Genomic DNA, 18,844 nt, shown 5'->3' with positions numbered 1-18,844 from the left:
GGGGGCGCCCGCCATTATTTGCTTTCAGAACTGTCATTTTGCAGTCTACATGGAAAGTGATTCTCTGACAATACCTATCTGGTCTTTGTACTCTTCAAAACGTCATTTTGTACAGATATTAACCCAATATAGCACTAAAGCCGAACTCCGGGGAATTTTTAGTTCTGAATAGAATGGGGAAAGTTAAAGCAGTACTCCGGGGGGAAGATTTTCTTAACCCTTCCAGTGGGGCTACCCCATGCACTGCAAGGGTCAAGTGCTTGCTTTTGCCTAGGTGCAAAAATAAAAAAGTTATACCCTCCCGGTCCCTGGAGCCTGCCCCCTTCTTCTGCTACAGAGTGTGTCCGTAGGCGTCCTCACATCCTATACATAGTGTATTGGGCATGATGACTCACTGGACCTTAGACCTTAGTCCAAGCAAACCAAACCCAACCCAGGGCCACTTAGGTCCTAGCTATTGGTTATGTGTTTAGATGAAGCACTGAGATCTTGAGGCATGCTGAATTAGGTTTTACTTGCTTAGCAGGACTGTCACGTACCTTGGTGTGAGCCTGAAGTGACGAGGAAGGCCTTCTCTTGCAGCTCTCATCAGAGCCCCACTAGAGATGGAACAGTAGTTGTATAGACTGAGAGGGGCACGAGTGCCTATGGCTGGTATGATTGCTGGACACACTGGATATGCTGATGCTGACAACAGAATGCCAGAGGAAGCTGGTGGTAGATGGCAGATCAGACAACACTGGCGTGAGGAGCTGAAGAGTAGTCAGGAACAAGCCAGATCGGTAACGTGCGCTCAGCGTGGTACATAAGCAGGAGACAGAAGCGAAGTCAGGAGCAGGCCGGGTCATACACTTGCGAGCAGAATGGTACCAGATCAGGAGGCAGAAGAATGGTCAGAAGACGAGCCGAGGTCACAAGGCAGGCAGCAAGCAGATGGAGTCAGGAATCAAGCTGGGTCAAACAGGTATCAGGAACAGAATCACAGATGCAGAGTACAGCTGAAGATCTCTCAGCAAGGTGCAGATGCAGGAGCCATCTTTAAATAGCCCGCCTGGCGCCAATGACAGGCGTGCGGACGCTACTGCGCATGCGTGGTGTTGCGCATGCACGTGTGCACTGTTTTCGCGCATGCGCATTACTAGCACCCTAGCGCCGAATGCACGCATGCGCATAGTTTCGAGCAGCGATCCGGGCAGAAGCTGTACTATGGGCGCTGACTGATGTATCCTGACAAGGGCATTGCAAGTATGTAATCAGGAATACAGCATAGTAGAGAGGAAAACATATGTCAGTAAAATGAATGGAGACCCATCATTGGTGTCAGTGGAAGAAATAGTGTCCCATCATTCATGTAATTGTGTCAGTGGGAGGAATATTGCCCCATCATTGGTGTCAGTGGGGGGAATAGTGCCCCATCATTGGTGTCAGTGGGAGGAATAGTGCCCCATCATTGGTGTCAGTGGGAGGAATAGTGTCCCATCATTGTTATCAGTGGGAGGAATAGTGTCCCATCATTGTTATCAGTGGGAGGAATAGTGCCCCATCATTGGTGTCAGTGGGAGGAATAGTGCCCCATCATTGGTGTCAGTAGAAGAAATATTGTCCCATCACTGGTGTCAGTAGAAGGAATAGCGTATCCTCATTGTGTCAGTGGGCGAAATAATGTCCTATTGTTGGTTTAAGTGAGAGGAATTGTGTCCCATCATTTGTGTCAAAGGGAGAAATATAGGTCCATTTATAAAATCATTGATAAATTCTAGTAACATTTAGGGGCACTAGTGCCATGCGCAGGGTCGGATTTCCCACAAGGCCAACCAAGGCCCGGCCTTGGGGCAGCAGGGAGTAGAGGGGCAGCAAGGGTGTGGAGTTCCTATCTCCCAATGCCCGGGACATGCACTTCCGGGCGGCGGGCGGGTAGTTGTTTTCTACATGTAGCCCTGCTTTGGGCAAGCAGAACTAAATGTAGAGCGGGGAAGCCGCTGCTTGTTTTATACAAGTGATACTGGCAACAGTGTATGCAGCCTGCAGGTCTGCCATTCTCCATGGGAGGGAGGTTTGGTGGGCAGGGGGGCGCATTGAGGAACCTGGCCTTGGGGGAGCAGAGACAGTAAATCCAACCCTGGCCATGCGAGCTAGAATTTTATAAATGAACTCCCAGTACCCAGTTGCTAGTGTCAGTGAAAGGAATTGTGCCCCAATAGCCAGTAAAATGCCAGCAAAGGGCCGCATTCAGCCCTTTGGCCACAGTTGAGACTGACTTAGATTATGGTAAACCAATCAGACATCCTGTCTTTAGCTCATACTTCCCGGGTAGTAGTTACAGTTCAGCTAATGATTTTCCCTGATGCCTGGAGCTGCTTTTTTAAGTGAATATACAACATTTCAATTAACTTAGTAACTTCTTAACCTGATGTATGGTCCACTGAAAATGGCTATTGTGGGACCATTTCCAAGATGTTGTATGAAACAATGTTGCAACAGGGAACAATTTCCCTTCGATGTCCTTGACTCGTATCTTCGAGTGCTACAGATGATCATTGAACTTGTTACGGTGCGATGATCCGGAAAGCGAGGAACAATATGGTTAGAGGCTATTTAACATAAACCCTTCATACCGCCACTGATAACTTCATCACTCCCGCAATATGGAGTTTGAGAGGGGAAAGATTTGATGCCTAATCATCAGATTATGATGACACAACCAATTCTCTTACCGAGCTATGAAAAAGCCAAATTGAATTACTTCGGCGGGCAGCTACCTGCCATGATCATTCAATTAATTCCATCATTTCATGTCGGAGGAATGTGCAGACACCAATTATAAAATTAATATTACATTGGTCTCATTTCTGCAGTGTGCAGTTTGTATAATCCAATTAGGAAAATATGACCTTAGATACAGTGTTAGTGAACCCGGATCTCAGGAATCTCATTACCAGTGGAATTTGCATTAAATATATTTACTGGCAAGAAACAAGGGTCCTTCCCCATTGGTGCATCCACCTTCTGTAGAACAAGATTTTTCTTATAAGCGTGAACTGTGCAAAGACCATTTAATAAGCATCTAGAATTGCTCAAGGGCCACCAGTTCACCTTAATTTCAGGAAAATTCGTACGAATTTCGATTCGTAACGAAACAAATCGCACATGTCTACCTAAAAGTGATAGTTCAGTGGAGCCTGGATAACTTATGAATAGTTCCCGCATGTCATCAGATAACCCAGTACAAGGATGAGACAAATGCATTCGTTATGGTGGTATTAGCTCTTGGAGCCAAGAGAGGAAGTGTACTTCCCTTAAGGATAACTGCACTTTAAAATAAAATGCACTTATCTTTTTGACCCCCACCCCTGACGACCCCACCCTTCCCCTTTGTGAATCTGTACTTAACGAGATCCGCTGGGCACAGCTTGGCTTTTTTTTTTACATCCAGTCCTCCAGTGCTCCCAGGAGTGGCCTTTGCTAGATAGAAGCATTTGGGTGGCTACAGAGCTGTCCGATCACTTGTATGGTGGGGGAAAGGTGAGGGAAGGGTGAGGAAAATGTGCGCTACCTTCCTCCACCGCCGCTGATGGTTATCCTTGGCTCCCCTGTCTTCCGGGCCTGGACTGGCCTGGCAGGTCTCTGTGGCTGGATCGGAGGGAAGATCAGCACCTTCCACTGGCTGATCTCCCCTCCGATCATTGAATGCGGAAGTGCTGTGAATGACATCACTTCCGCTTTAAGCCTGTCCTATTTCTGGCTGCTTTAGCTGGAGAAGAAGCTGAAGAATCAGATATCTGCTTCATCAGCTTCTTTGGAGTCATTAGGGAACTAACAGACCCCTGATGTCTTCATAAAGAAAATTTGTCAGTGTATATGCGCTATCACTTAGGGGGCTTATTATTCCCCCGCCCCAACGTACACGCACATACAAATGCAAACACGCGTCGGGTGCGCCCACGTGCAAAAATGAAAATCACACCACACATTTTACATATCATAGTGAACGTTGGAGTGCGAGCAATAATTCTAGGGCCATCAATCACTGGTAATACGAGCAGTAAAAGCTTTGAAAAGCGTTGCCAATGGCCAATTTTGGGCAAGGTATCTTTTTGTGATTTCGCAGGCACACGCAATGTTAAGGCTTGACATGTTTGGTACCTATTTACCCGACGCGACCCCGTCTTTTATATTTTACCCAAAAATTGGGTAATAATAAAAGTTTCATAACATAGCGTAAGGAAAAGTGTATTTTTTAATTCAAATTTTTCAGTACTTTATTCTTTATATAGTAAAAAATACCCCCCAGTGGTGATTAAATACCACCAAAAGAAAGCTCTATGTGTCCCCAAAAAATTATCCAAAATTAATTTCAGTACAGCGTTGAATGACGGAATAAATGTCAGTCAAAGTACTGCAGCGCTGAATACTGAAAAATGGCCTGGCCAGGAAGGGGGTTTAACAGCGCGGTCATCAAGTGGTTAAAGTGGATTTAGTACCAGACATATAAGTCCATGCATGCAACAACTAGAAGTTAACCCTTGCAGTGTGGCTGTAGCCACACTGCAAGGGTTAATTTTTACATTTCCTGGGGTTCTTCTTAAAGTTCTGTAAAGTCTATCATATTTTTTTTTTTCTTAAAGCATAACTTCAGGCAAAATGGTTCCCAACGCTTGCAGTGGGGCTACTCCCGCACTTCAAGGGTTAAGTGCTCATTTTTCTCTAGGTGTTAAAAAAAAGTTGAACTCACCCGATCCTCAGGGTTGGCTGGCTCCTGCCTGCAACAGACTGATGACATCATCTCAGCCTAACCAAACTCAACGGATTGGGGTACCAAGACGACTTTTTACTTATGAGGTCTCATTCATATTGGGTGTGCACGTCCATGCGGCATGGGAGGGACAGGTGCTGCTAGTAATTGCACGCAGCAGCCTGTTCTTCCCTATGGGAGTACGTGGCTGTACGGTGCCATCCGGACACCCGAACTGCACATCCGTGCCTGTACAGGTGTCCACACTTGGACGCAGACAGGATCCATCCAAGTGCAGACACCTGTACAGGCACGGATGACACCGTACAGCCGCGTCCTTCCATAGGGAAGAACTGTTTCCAAGAACCACCTGCACTCCTTACGGTCTGCAACCCTCCAATGGTGGTGGTGCTCATGGTGATCACACGGATGGCGCCGTGCAAAACTCAGAATAGTCTCAACAGGTCACCGGCACACACACACAGATGAATTCAATATCTCTTAGATATGTTTATTGAAGAATGTCACAACATGTCATTAGAAGCTGTCCCGTCTGCGTCCAAGTGCAGACACCTGTAACCGCACGGACGGCACCGTACAGCCGCGTCCTTCCATAGGGAAGAACAGGCTGCTGTGTGCAATCACACGCAGCACCGGTCCCTCCCAGGATCGGCTGTTTAGGGGCTAAAAGGTGAAGTTATTTGAAAAATGACCATTGCTACACAGCGAGATATGTCAGCATTCTATTCAAAGTAACCGATAGTCTATTAGGTTTGGAACAGTATTTGGAGACATTTTCTTATAAGCTTGGTCAGCATACTCCAGTTTAGTTTTGCTTATCCGCAAGACTAAATAACATCTTGTCCTTTATGCCTTAACCTTGCATGATGAGAGGAGGACAAATTCCTGAGGCTGTTGGTAATGTTCATGCAAATAGATGTAATAGTTGTAAATTCATATCTGGGGCAGTGTATAAACAGTACGAGTTTTCATTACAATTGCAATTTGCTGTGTTCTGTAAAATGACCCCGTGTGCAGAACTCGGTGTGGAATAAAGATCACCAGGTTACATTCTTGCTGAAAGTGATTTCAGCTCTCCAGTTATTATATTAGTTATCTGGATACTTATATCAAAGGAACAGAAAGTGAGGGGGCATCATCCAATGGGGGGATGTCCCCTTGTTTTGGAGCTATCTGCTCTTACTTCCCGATGTGTCTCTAGGACAGGAAGTGGAGGAAAGTCATCCATATAGAACACAGCGGTTCTAACCATTCTCTACTCTATTTTTCACTTTGTTGTGTCTTTAGGATTTCTATACTAAAGGCAATTACACGGCCTGGCCAAAAAAAGTCACACTCTCTACAATTTCTAGGACCACCTTTAGCTGTGATTACGGCACACATTGGCCGTGGCATCGTTTCCATAAGCTTATACCATGTCACAACATTTATTTCCATCCAGAGTCACATTAATTTATCACCAAGATCTTGTAGTGATGATGAGAGAGTCGGAGCACTGCGTAAAGTCTTCTCCAGCACATCCCAAAGATTGTCAATGGGGTTAAGGTCTGGTGTGGTGGCCAATCCACATGTGACAATGATGTCTCATGCTCCCTGAACCACTCTTTCACAATCTGAGCCCGATAAATCCTGGCATTGTCATCTTGGGTATACCCAATGTGCCATCAGGGAAGAAACAATCCATTGAAGGGAAAACCTGGTCATCCAGTATATTCAGCTGACCTCGTTTTCTGGGGACATAACGTTGCTGAACCTAGACCTATTACCCAATGGCACGCTCATACCTATCTGCTTAGCTAAATCCAGGTGGTGATGTTTTCTATTTTTGGCTGGGCAGTGTAGTTACATAGTATTTGAGGTTGAATAAAGACACAGGTCTATCAAGTTCAACCATTGTGTGTCTATGTTTGATTGTTCATGTGTATATGTGTATACGAGTCCCTGTGTGGTCTAGTTTTTAAGAGTACCTGTACCCCTGTTTGTTACGTTCTCTGAGGAAGGTATCTGAATGATTCAATACTCTCAGCTGATACCACTGCTTGTGGCAGAGAGTTCCAAAATGTTACAGCTCTAACTGAAAAAAAGCCCCTACACCCTTTGTGGTTAAAGGAGAACTATGAGGTGAGAGCTTTTCACTCATCCTCATAGTTCTAGCCGACCTGTGACAATGAGACTGTCACAGGTCGGCTCAGTAGATCGGGAGGTGAGCGAACACATACCGGCGTTCGCTCACCTCTCGATCCTGTCACAGCTCTCTGCCGTGACAGGGGAGGGGCTGGATTCCCCCCTCCCCGCTCCGATCCGCCAGCGCTGACGGGTGGAACGGACGGGGGGGGGGGCGGGTATAGCTGGCTCTGCCTCTAGATAGGCAGAGCCAGCTGTCACTCATGCAGCTGGGCGGATCCAGACATAATGGTCGGGATCCGCTTCAGCTGCGGCGTCTCAGTATACTACGAGCAGTAGCTGATGGTATACTGTGGCGTCTCAGTATACTGAGCCTAGGGTGACGGGAGGACGCTAGTGTGTGTCCTCCCGTTACCCTAAGGAGAACTATGGGGAAAAGCCTTAACCCCATAGTTCTCCTTTAAATTTTTTCTCCACCAGTTTTAGGTGGTGGCCTCTAGTCTTTGTTGGGGAGTTTACTGTATGAGAAAGACTAGAATCCACCACCCAAAATGTGTAGGTTGTTCACTTTCCATGAGAATTTCCCTCTTAGCTTAGTGAATGAGGTGAAGCTCTGCTCCATCACCCAGTCATGTGCGAGCAAAATTATTGGTGGTTTTTTTTTATTATTTTCCTTGCACGTGATTGGGTGTACTTGCCAATGTGAAATGTCACCACATTCACTAAGCTAACTTTCCCTGAAAAGTGTAAATTCTCTTGAAATGTGAACAGCCTATTTGCCGTTTGCAAATCAACCCATTTTGTTTGTAGATTACATAGAAAAGTAAAGTGATGTTGAAGTCACAATATTTTTAATCTATTTCAGATGCTGATGAAATCACGGGCTAATTCACACCAAGCGCGGAGCAGGTGCAGAGCAGAGCAGTTACAGACCGGATCAAAACTGCATCCAATGTATTCCTATGGTATTTTTATCTCCAGTTCACATGGCAGCGTGCAGATGCAGAGCAGGTCCAGAGCAGGTAAAAAAAAACTGCAGCAGGCCCTATTTTACCTGCTCTGGATCTGCAAACGCATAAAAAACACATGCAAATGCCTGGAACGCACTGAAAGCCCATGTTAAACTAAAAAAAAAAGACTAGCGTGCGTGTGCAGAAACCTGACCGGATCTGCTCAGCATTTGGTGTGAACAAGGCCTTACAATGGAAGCTGCTCCATGATGTTTAAAAGTTTTAGTTTCCTGTAGAATCAGCTGGTCCCCTGAGCACTGGCCCTGATATCCTGTTTTAGAGTGGCTCCTTTCCCCTGCAGGGTCCTATTGAACCAATCTTGTGTATATTAGGAAGCTGTGTGTGTCTTAGTAAACACTCAGGCACAGCAAGGCAAGACCTTCACCCTATTCTTCCTCCTCCTCCTCCAAGCTAGAAGATGGACAGCTGCTGAAGACTGTTCTGTCCCTGGTGATCTTGTAGTGGACAGGAAGTTCAGGTAAGGCGACTAGAAAGAGTTGGAGCCAGCTGTTCAGAAAAATGATGACTGTAAGTGTATGTGCAAACATTTAAAGTAGAACTCCGGGCAAATCAAATGTGGTGGGGCTACCTCGGCACTGCAAGGGCTCAGGGCTCATTTTGTCTAGCCAGCTAAAATAACAAAGTTATACTCACCCGAACCATGATCCCGGCTTGCTCTGAGACTGCACCCTCAGCCTCATTAACACTCTTCTGCAGTGGTCCCTGAGTGATCACGTTCTATACAATGTGTATAGGAGATAAGGACACTGAGGGACCTACCATTGCTGCAGCAGAAGAAGAGACAGGCAGGAGGGAGTGATGTGACCTCAGGGGGATCAGATGAGTATAGCTTTATTTTTTAACCTAAATTTGACCCAGAGTTGGTCTTTAAGCCAGTGGTTCTCAACCTGCGTAACCTCAGGACCCAATTACGTTGCAACCCATTGCACTGCAATGGAACACATGGCATTCCAGCTTCCTCTCGGCCATAGCTCCAACCCACTGCACCTCAAGCTGACACTGTGCCAGGCTTCATATTCTTAATGTCTGCTCAGCGCGAGAACGGACATTGCTGCGCTAGGCTGAGGAGCCTCTCACCTAGAAAAGAGGAAGGCTCGCGGCGACCCACTGAACACGGGGTCGCGACCCACTTTTGGGTCACGACCCACCAGTTGAGAACCAAGGCTTTAAGCTATGACAAATGTATAGCTGTCAGTAGACTTATAGCAGAAAGTATGCTTTGGTTCATAACGGGTGTACAGATACAGGAGCTGAACTGCTTAAATATTAAAGTTATACCTCCTTACAATATCTATGCATTAATGGTCATTCGGGGGGAAACATTCAAGTTATATAGCCAGTCTGAGAGAATAAATCATAGAATAGTGACAATTAATAAGGCCAAAACCAGAAATTCATGACAAAGTCACAAATTACCGTCCAAAGAAAACAGTAATACAATTCAGTATTGATCTACCGTTGCCTAATGATTCATGATTCATATTGTGAATGTTCACTGTAAGCTTAGACCATCCATCGAGAAGTCAGACGTTTATACTAAATGCCAACAAGTTGTGCGTCGTAAAGATGACTGCGATTCACAAATAAATGTGATCATTGTCATTGCTGCAAATGATTGGAGAACTCATCTTGGCAACTTAAAGAGGAACTTCATTCCTCCTACCATGAGTTTTTTTTATATCCCCTCTTATTTTTCAAGTTGGGTTATCTTAAGAAATATATTTACACACCGGGTGAATCCAGTGTTGGTCTGCTGCTGGTGGTCCTTCAGTGCTGTGCACCGGATCCCGCACCACCGTCTTAGCTTCTGATGTCATTGGGAGCTGGCTGTCTCTTCCTAGTTCATACAGAGCACCTTCTGATGATGCACCACCAGGTCTGCCCTGTATGCAAGCTGATGCCTCCTGCATATCCAGGGCCAGATTTACTCTCTTTGTTGCCCCAAGGCCAGGTTCCGCAATGCACCCCCCTACCCAACAACACCCCCCTCCCCCTGTGGAGAAAGGCAGACCTGCAGGCTGCATACAAGTGATCTCGGTGAGATCAACTTGTACAAAACAAGAGGCGGCTTCCCCGCTATACATTTAGTCCTGCTTGCCCAAAAGCAGGGCTAAATGTAGAAAACAACAGCCCGCCCGGAACTGCATGTCCTGGGCATCAGGAGATAGGAATTCCACACCCCTGCTGCTCCTCTACTCCATGCTGCCCTGGGGCCAGGCCTTTTTTAGCCTTGTGGGAAATCCGGCCCTGTGCATATCCTAGGAGGCCTCAGAAGTGGAGGCAAGGTCATTTTTGCACCACCATCTTAGCTTCTGACATTCGGGAGCTAGCTGTCTCTCCTATCTCAGGCAGAGGGTCTTCTGATGATGCACCAACAGGTCTGCCCTGTACGCAAGTTGGTACCTCCTGGGATATGACGTGCATATCCTAGGAGGCCTCAGGTGTGGAGGCGAGGTCATTTTTGCACCACCGTCTTAGCTTCTGACACCATAGGGAGCTAGCTGTCTCTTCCTAGCTCAGCCAGAGGGCCTTCTGACGATGTGCTGCCAGGTCTGCCCTGTATGGCAGCTGATATCTCATGGGATATGTGACGTGCATATCCTAGGAGGCCTTATGAGTGGAAGCGAGGTCATTTTTCGCACCACCGTCTTTGCTTCTGACACCATCGGGAGCTGGCTGTCTCTTCCTAGCTCAGGCAGAGGGCCTTATGATGATGCACCACGGGGTCTGCCCTGTATGGACACTGATAACTCCTGTAATATGGGGTGTGCATATCCTAGGAGGCCTCAGGAGTGTAGGCGAGGTCATTTTCACACCGGCGTCTTAGTTTTTGACACCATCGATAGCTGGCTGTCTCTTCCTAGCTCAGGCAGAGGGCCATATGATAATGCACCACCGGGTCTGCCCTGTATGGAAGCTGATACCTCCTGGGATATGGGCTGTGCATATCCTAGGAGGCTTAAGGAGTGGAGGAGAGGTCATTTTTCGCACACCACCGTCTCAGCTTCTGACACCATCGGGAGCTGGCTTTGTCTTCCTAGCTCAGGTGGAGGGCCTTATAATAATGCACCACTGGGTCTGCCCTGTATGGAAGCTGATACCTCCTGTGATATGTGGTGTGCATATCCTAGGAGGCCTCAGGAGTGTAGGCGAGGTCATTTTCACACCGCCCTCTTAGTTTTTGACACCATCGGGAGCTGGCTGTCTCTTCCTAGCTCAGGCAGAGGGCCATATGATAATGCACCACCGGGTCTGCCCTGTATGGAAGCTGATACCTCCTGGGATATGGGCTGTGCATATCCTAGGAGGCCTCAGGAGTGAAGGAGAGGTCATTTTTCGCACCACCATCTTAGCTTCTGACACCATCGGGAGCTGGCTATGTCTTCCTAGCTCAGGTGGAGGGTCTTATAATAATGCACCACCGGGTCTGCCCTGTATGGAAGCTGATACCTCCTGTGATATATGGTGTGCATATCCTAGGAGGCCTTAGGAGCAGAGGCAAGGTCATTTTCACTGGAGCATGAAAAAAAAAAACTAAATAATAATTTAAAAAAAGCTTAAAGTCTGCTTTAAGGCAGATGTAAGCCCAATGACTAAAGTCTTTGTTAGTCTTTCAAATTTTAGAGTCTAACCCCAACATACTGTATACATTCCTTAAATCCTGCAGTCTTAGGTCCTCTTCTTCCTCCATGGGCCTCTGGATTGTACTTGCCCCCTGGGCTAAAAGTTGCCAGTCAGCCACTGCACCACGTAATGATGTGGCACTAACCCTGGGCAACCTGATGATGACCCTAGGGGAGGGTCAATGATGCTGTGGCTGTTGGGAACTGGTCATCATCAACCCAGAAGAGGACCATCGCTGAGTGAGTGGTGAGCCTGCAGGGGACAGTGTCGGAGATAGGGGGAAGAATTGCTGGAGGGCAGCTCTCTTTTAATTTTTATACATGTCTGCCGATTGACTTTTCAGCTGGAGGTGGTGTGACCTCAACAGTCATCTTCAATATTTTTTTAAAAATCTGCAACTAATAATCGCCAGAGGAGGACTGAGAACCTTTGGTCTGCAGAGGAAATACAACGAAGTGGTCCTTTCATGGCAGAAGTTGTGTTCTGTGCGTTGAAGAAAGTGCACCATACAAAATTGTGAGTCATTGATTGGTGGGCATGGTGAAAGATAGATGTCCCTAAAGGACATGATGTATTGTGACACACCTTCCAGCAACGGCTTACGTCGTGGCTCAGTTACATGACACCTCAAAGTGGTGGGAGAATTCCCTCAGCCAGGTGCTATAGTTGCAGGTCTAGGCTCTCTGCCAATGACTATAAGTCCAGATCTGATTAGTACTGGCCTGGGGACAACATGGCCACTGCTCCCAGCCCAGTCCTCCCGCTCACATTGCCTTAAATGTCCTTGTTCATTCACTGTTTTATAGGTAAAAAACACTCTGTCCCTGTCTCCCAATTAGAGACCTATGTTGTCACCATGTCACATAGGCTTCCAATGTAGATAACAGCTTGCTGTGTCAAGACCCATTACACATGTGCACTGTTCTCAGGAAACCTGACCCAAGAAATGCCATACAGTCATATAAACACATGTAGACTGTAAGTAGCTGCAAAGAGGCTACAGGAGACCAGAGGCATTGTGATGCAACAAGTGACGATTGCAAGAGAGCTGTCCATGTGAATTTGACAGCTGAAATGACCAGGCTCTCCTCCCAGATTGTTTTCTTTAATTTCACGCTCAGAAGAGTATCTCTCTGCTGACTTTGGATAACCTGAACTCCAGGCATGCAGCCAGATACACAGTTGAAATACCTATATGAGTTTCTGATACCAGTGTTTAACTCTCTGACACAGACTGTGTCTTATAATTACATAGCTAATCAGGTTGAAAAAGACACAAGTCATCAAGTTCAACCAATTAGAAAAAAAAGAATAAATGAGACAAGCTGCCTATAAAGAACCATATACCCACAGCTGGTCCAGAAGAAGGTGCACTGTCACAATAGTTGTATAAAATATGACAATTCATAGTCATGGTTAATATTCATATTAAGGTGAAATGAGAATGTATATAGTTTATTTTCCTTAAGCTCATTGGTATAGTATAGCTTTTTATTATACTGCCATCTAGTTGTCGTTTGAGTTATTGCAACATTTCTGTGTTCCCTCGCATCTATGATGTATTTCCCCCTTCTTCTCCAAGTAGTCTTCTGGCATCAAAATGTCTGACAGTAACAGGACCACATGTTAATCTGCATTCCATGCTTGGAAACATTACCACCTCTGACCTTCAAGTACCATCTATTCATTAATCTGCTGTATCCTGATAACCTACTGAATTCAAATAAAGCATTTTGTGGATGAAAAGGTATTTGGTGAGTTCAGCTATCTGATAAGGATTGTTCGCAGTGATTATATCTGCTTATACAGGCCAGGCACAGAGGTCTCAGTAAGGGATTACTACAACAATCGGAGTCAAAATAGAAGGCAAAAAAATCTTTGGCCTGGGCCAATTTGCTCAAATGGGGAAAAATTTGCTTTCTGATCCCCTAAGACAATTGGGCATTCCTTGGATCAACAATCTCTGGTGTTATTACCTATAAATGTTGATTTACGGTTATAAGTTGTGAAGTCAACAACTGATTTGGCTAGAATTAAATCTTGAGCTCTTAATGTGAAAAAGCCTTTCCCCATGGGGACTATAATCATCTTTTCCTGTAGAAGCAAAGAGTTCCTCCCTTGTCCTCTGCAATGACCCTAAAGTGAATAATTTGGCACCAAGCTCATTATATGGACCATTTATGTATTTATACATGGTGATCATGTCCCCCCTTAATCGCCTCTTCTTCAGAGAGAACTAATTCCGTTCAGCTAACCCTTCCTCATAGCCGAGTTCCTCCATGGCCTCTTATGAGTTGCCCTTCTCTGCACTCTCTCAACTTCCCCAACATCCTTTCTGTGAACTGGTGGCCAAAACTGAACTGTATATTCCAGATACTACTAATGCTCTGCACAGGGGATGATGACATCTCTGTCTCTCTGGAGTTTATACTTCTTTTATTATAACAAAGTATTTTACTTGCTTTAGAAACTGCGGCTTGCAATCCTATTGTCTACCAGAACACCCAGATACCTCCTGTTTATTAACCTTCCCAGTTGTACTCCCCCTACAGCAGCCATTTTTAAGGTTCCTTCAGAGGTTTTTAGGAGTTCCATGAGCTGTAGATGATTGACCTCCCATCTGATGGTGCCTGCATATTTCTGGGTCCAACACCACTTGGCAGAGCCAGCAGAGTGACACTAATGATCTTTTTAGCGGTCTGTAAGGGATGCATTTTTCCCTGACCATCAATGTAAGGGGCAGTCTTCCCTGATTACCAATGTAAGGGAAATCATTCCCTGATTACCAATTTAAGGAGCATTCTTCCCTAACCGCCAATATAAGGTAAATCCTTCCCTGATTACCAATGTAAGAAGCATTCTTCCCTAACCACCAATATAAGGTAAATCCTTCCCTGATCACCAATGTAAGGGGAATCCTTTCCTGATTCCTAATAACTAGGGTTGCACAGATACCAAGTACAGTACTCGGTACAAGTACGAGTACATGTACCGATACTTTTTAGCTCCAAGGCTAGACTAGAGAAAAATTCACAAATTATGAGGCAGCTGTCATTTGTAAGGAGCACACGGAGCTCCTGGGATTTGTACATCTCTGTTTGAATGTATGATTTTGTTTTTATAAATATAAATAAAGCGATGCTCAGATACCAGTTTTGCGAGTACGAGTATTGGTACTTGCCGAGTACTTACAAGTACGAGTACTGATACATTTTTGTTTATTGTCATATGACAGTTTTTCTAAAACAATACAGACTAATGATTTCAGGACAGTGGTGGAGCGCCAGAGCCCGGTCCCAGCTGCAACCGCTGCAACCCTGGTAGTTCTCGTGAAAATGCCAAGTATCTGCACTGGTACTCGAAAAGTATCTGTGCAACCCTACTAATAACCAATGTAAGGGGCATTCTTCCCTGACCACCAATGTAAGGGATATCCTTCCCTGCATCACCAGTGTAAGGGACATTCTTCCCTAACTGCCTTTGTAAGAGGCATTCTTCTCTGACCACCAATGTAAGGGGCATTGTTTTCTAACCACCAATGAAAGGGGCGTTCTTCTCTGATCCCCATGTAAGATGCATTCCTCTCTGGCCACCAATGTAAGGGGCATTCTTCCCTGACCACCAATGTAAGGGGCATTTTTTCCTGACCACCAATGTAAGAAGCATTCTTCCCTGATCACCAATGTAAAGGTCATTCTTCTCTGATCACCAATGTAAAGGTCATTCTTCTCTGCTCACCAATGTAAGGGGAATCCTTTCCTGATTCCTAATAACCAATGTAAGGGGCATTCTTCCGTGACCACCAATGTAAGGGATATCCTTCCCTGCATCACCAGTGTAAGGGACATTCTTCCCTAACTGCCTTTGTAAGAGGCATTCTTCTCTGACCACCAATGTAAGGGGCATTGTTTTCTAACCACCAATGAAAGGGGCGTTCTTTTCTGATCCCCATGTAAGAAGCATTCCTCTCTGGCCACCAAGGTAAGGGGCATTCTTCCCTGACCACCAATGTAAGGGGCAATCCAACCTGACCACCAATGTAAGGGGCATTTTTTCCTGACCACCAATGTAAGGGGCATTCTTCCCTGATCACCAATGTAAGGGGCATTCTTCCCTGATCACCAATGTAAGGGGCATTCTTCCCTGATCACCAATGTAAAGGTCATTCTTCTCTGATCACCAATGTAAGAAGCATTCTTCCCTGATCACCAATGTAAGGGGCATTCTTCCCTGATCACCAATGTAAGGGGCATTCTTCCCTGATCACCAATGTAAAGGTCATTCTTCTCTGATCACCAATGTAAAGGTCATTCTTCTCTGATCACCAATGTAAGGAGCATTCTTCCCCCTGACCCCCAACTAATTAATAGCAGGGGTTCCCCCGAGACCTGCAAATTATTTTAAGGGTTCCTTTGATGTAAACTTTGATGTAAAAAAATTGAGAAAGTCTGCCCTAAAGTCAGGGCCGCATTTACTCTCTCTGCTGCCCCAATGCCAGGATCCTCAATGCGCCCCCTGCATGAAGGCTGATACAAGTAATCTCAGTGAGATCGCCGGGATCACTTGTACAAAACAAGCGGTGGCTTCCCCGCTGTACATTTAGTTCTGCTTGCCCACAGCAGGGCTAAATGTAGAAAACAACTACCCGCCCAGTGCCCGGAACTGCATGTCCCGGCCGTCGGGAGATAGGAATTCCACACCCTTGCTGCCCCTCTACTCCCTGCTGCTCCGAGGCCGGGCCTTTGTTGGCCTTGTGGGAAATCCGGCACTGCCTAGAGTGCATGTACGTTTTTAGTCCCTAAGTGCATTACTTTACATTTATCAACATTGAACATCAAATTCATTGTCTAATCAAACATTGGATTCAGGTCTGTTTCTGGACCACACTCATTTTCAGCCATTGTGGTTCATTGTAAGTCTGTGGCACTTCCATCCCCATTATGGGCAAGAGCTCCATCATGTACCTTTTGAAGAAGTTGAAGAAAATATTTGATAGATTTGTCTTCTTTTTGTCCCCAGCCACCACCTCTGCGTTATCTTGGAAGGGCCCCACATGCTCAGACCCGATCTTTTTACTTTTAAAGGAGAACTATGGGGTTAAGGCTTTTGCCCATAGTTCTCCTTAGGGTAACGGGAGGACACAAACTAGCGTCCTCCCGTCACCCTAGGCTCAGTATACCATACTGAGACACCGCAGTATACCGCGAGCAGCTGCTCGCGGTACACTGAGACGCCGCAGCTGAAGCGGATCCCGACAATTGTGCCGGGATCCGCCCAGCTGCGTGACTGACAGCTGGCTCTGCCTATCTAGAGGCAGAGCCATCTGTACCCGCCCCCTCCCCCGTCCGTTCCGCCAGTCAGCGCTGGCGGATCGGAGCGGGGTGGGGGGAATCCAGCCCCTCCCGTCACATACGCCGGTATATGTTCGCTCACCTCCCGATCTACTGAGCCGACCTGTGACAGTCTCATTGTCACAGGTCGGCTAGAACTATGAGGTGAGTGAAAAGCACTCCCCTCATAGTTCTCCTTTAATATCTTTGAAGAATTGTTACTATCATTTGTTTTGAATTGCTGCGACCTCCGTTCCCTTTTTACAGATTGTGTTATATTTAATTCACCGTTCTCAATCCAGAACTTCAGACAGTTCACAAGTGAAAGCGCATTCCATGAAAAATAACAAATCCCTTCCAGGCAATAAGACAAGATGAACGGATGCCAACGTTCCTGAGAATGGGTCTGACAGTCCGCTGCAAACAGAGCAGCAGACGATGAATATCATTATCACACAGGTGGCAACCTGACACCCGGCACAGCACCAAACCAATAAATCTTATAACACGGAGTCCTGCGCTGGAAACTAAGAAGGAATGATTGCTCTGATTGTGCTGTTATTTGGCTTTCTAAAAGGAATTTATTCTATTTACTGTTTTTAGATATGCATGTGAAACAGATTATCTTAAAGAACCCCTAGCATTACATATATGTATTCATTAAGTCCATGCATCCTATGTAATGTGTAAAACCTCAAGGTATTTATTACCTTCTACATTGATCCCAGTGCTCCCCTGATTTTCTCTTCAGAAGGACGACGCCATCTTTGTCCAGGCATCATCCTGGGCAACATCTACTTCCTGGACTGAGATGCCAACTCAGAGATGGCACAATCATGTAAGTCCTGGTGCCAGTGCGGTTCTTGGCTGTGCTCACAAATGTCACAGGTCAGCCCCTGCCTCAGCAGCTTTTCACTTTGTGATTTATTACAATGTTGCAGTGTGATCACTGGGAAACAGGAGACTGTGCAAATGCTTCCTCCTTCCTGAGGGCCCATTCACACCACATCCTGATCATCTCCAGACCAGACTGTTTCCGGACCCAAAATGCATCCTAATGTATCCCTATGCCATTTCTGCCCTCTGTTCACACCAGCGCAGTCCGTTGCAGACCACAAACATACCGCATGTCTTATTTTGTCTGGTCTGGAATGCACTGGAACTGCGGGCAGGTTCACACCATTTTCCAGACCAGATCTGGTCCAGAAAATAGTGTCAACCTGCCCTGAAGCATAGTGATGGCATCATCTCAGCCGAGGCAAGTTCACTGACTGGAGCTCCAGGAAGGTTTTTTAACGAGAAAATACACAGCTTTAATAATAATAATAATAATGATAATAAATAACATAAAATTGTATACTTACCTATCAGTAATTTTCCTTTCCTGACGCCCACATGGAAGCATACAAATAGTCAAGTTTGGTCAGAGGTGTTGGAAATGCAACAGCATATACTAATGTACTGATATGTCTTTGGAGCTGTAGATGGCGCTGTAGTGGAATGCTATTCTCTGTGTTCATGCTTATCTATGATACACAGGAAGTTCTTTTCTTCACAATGTTATATTCATACATGTAATTGAAAGACGTATCAGTACATTAGTATATGCTGTTGCATTTCCAACACCAAACTTGACCATTTGTATGCTGCCATGTGGGTGAAATCAAAATTAAATATATATACAGTATGTATGTATGTGTGTATAAATATATATATACATATACACTGGTTAGACCTTCCGCACCCCTCCTGACACCCTCCGCACCCCTCCTGACACCCTCCGCACCCCTCCTGAGACCCTTCGCACCCCTCCCGGGACATTCCTCTCCCCTCCTGAGACCCTCCGCACCCCTCCTGAAACCCTCTGCACCCAGGACCGGATTTGCTCTCACTGCTGCCCCAAGGCCAGGTTCTTCAATGCGCCCCCCTCCCCTCCATCCAGCCCCCCATGGAGAATGCCAACCGGATAGCAGCGGCGGCAG

This window comes from Nanorana parkeri, unplaced genomic scaffold, assembly GCF_000935625.1.
Source record: "Nanorana parkeri isolate BGI_ZX_2015 unplaced genomic scaffold, ASM93562v1 scaffold1395, whole genome shotgun sequence".
Taxonomy (NCBI): domain Eukaryota; kingdom Metazoa; phylum Chordata; class Amphibia; order Anura; family Dicroglossidae; genus Nanorana; species Nanorana parkeri.
Note: the sequence above shows the minus strand (reverse complement) of the source record.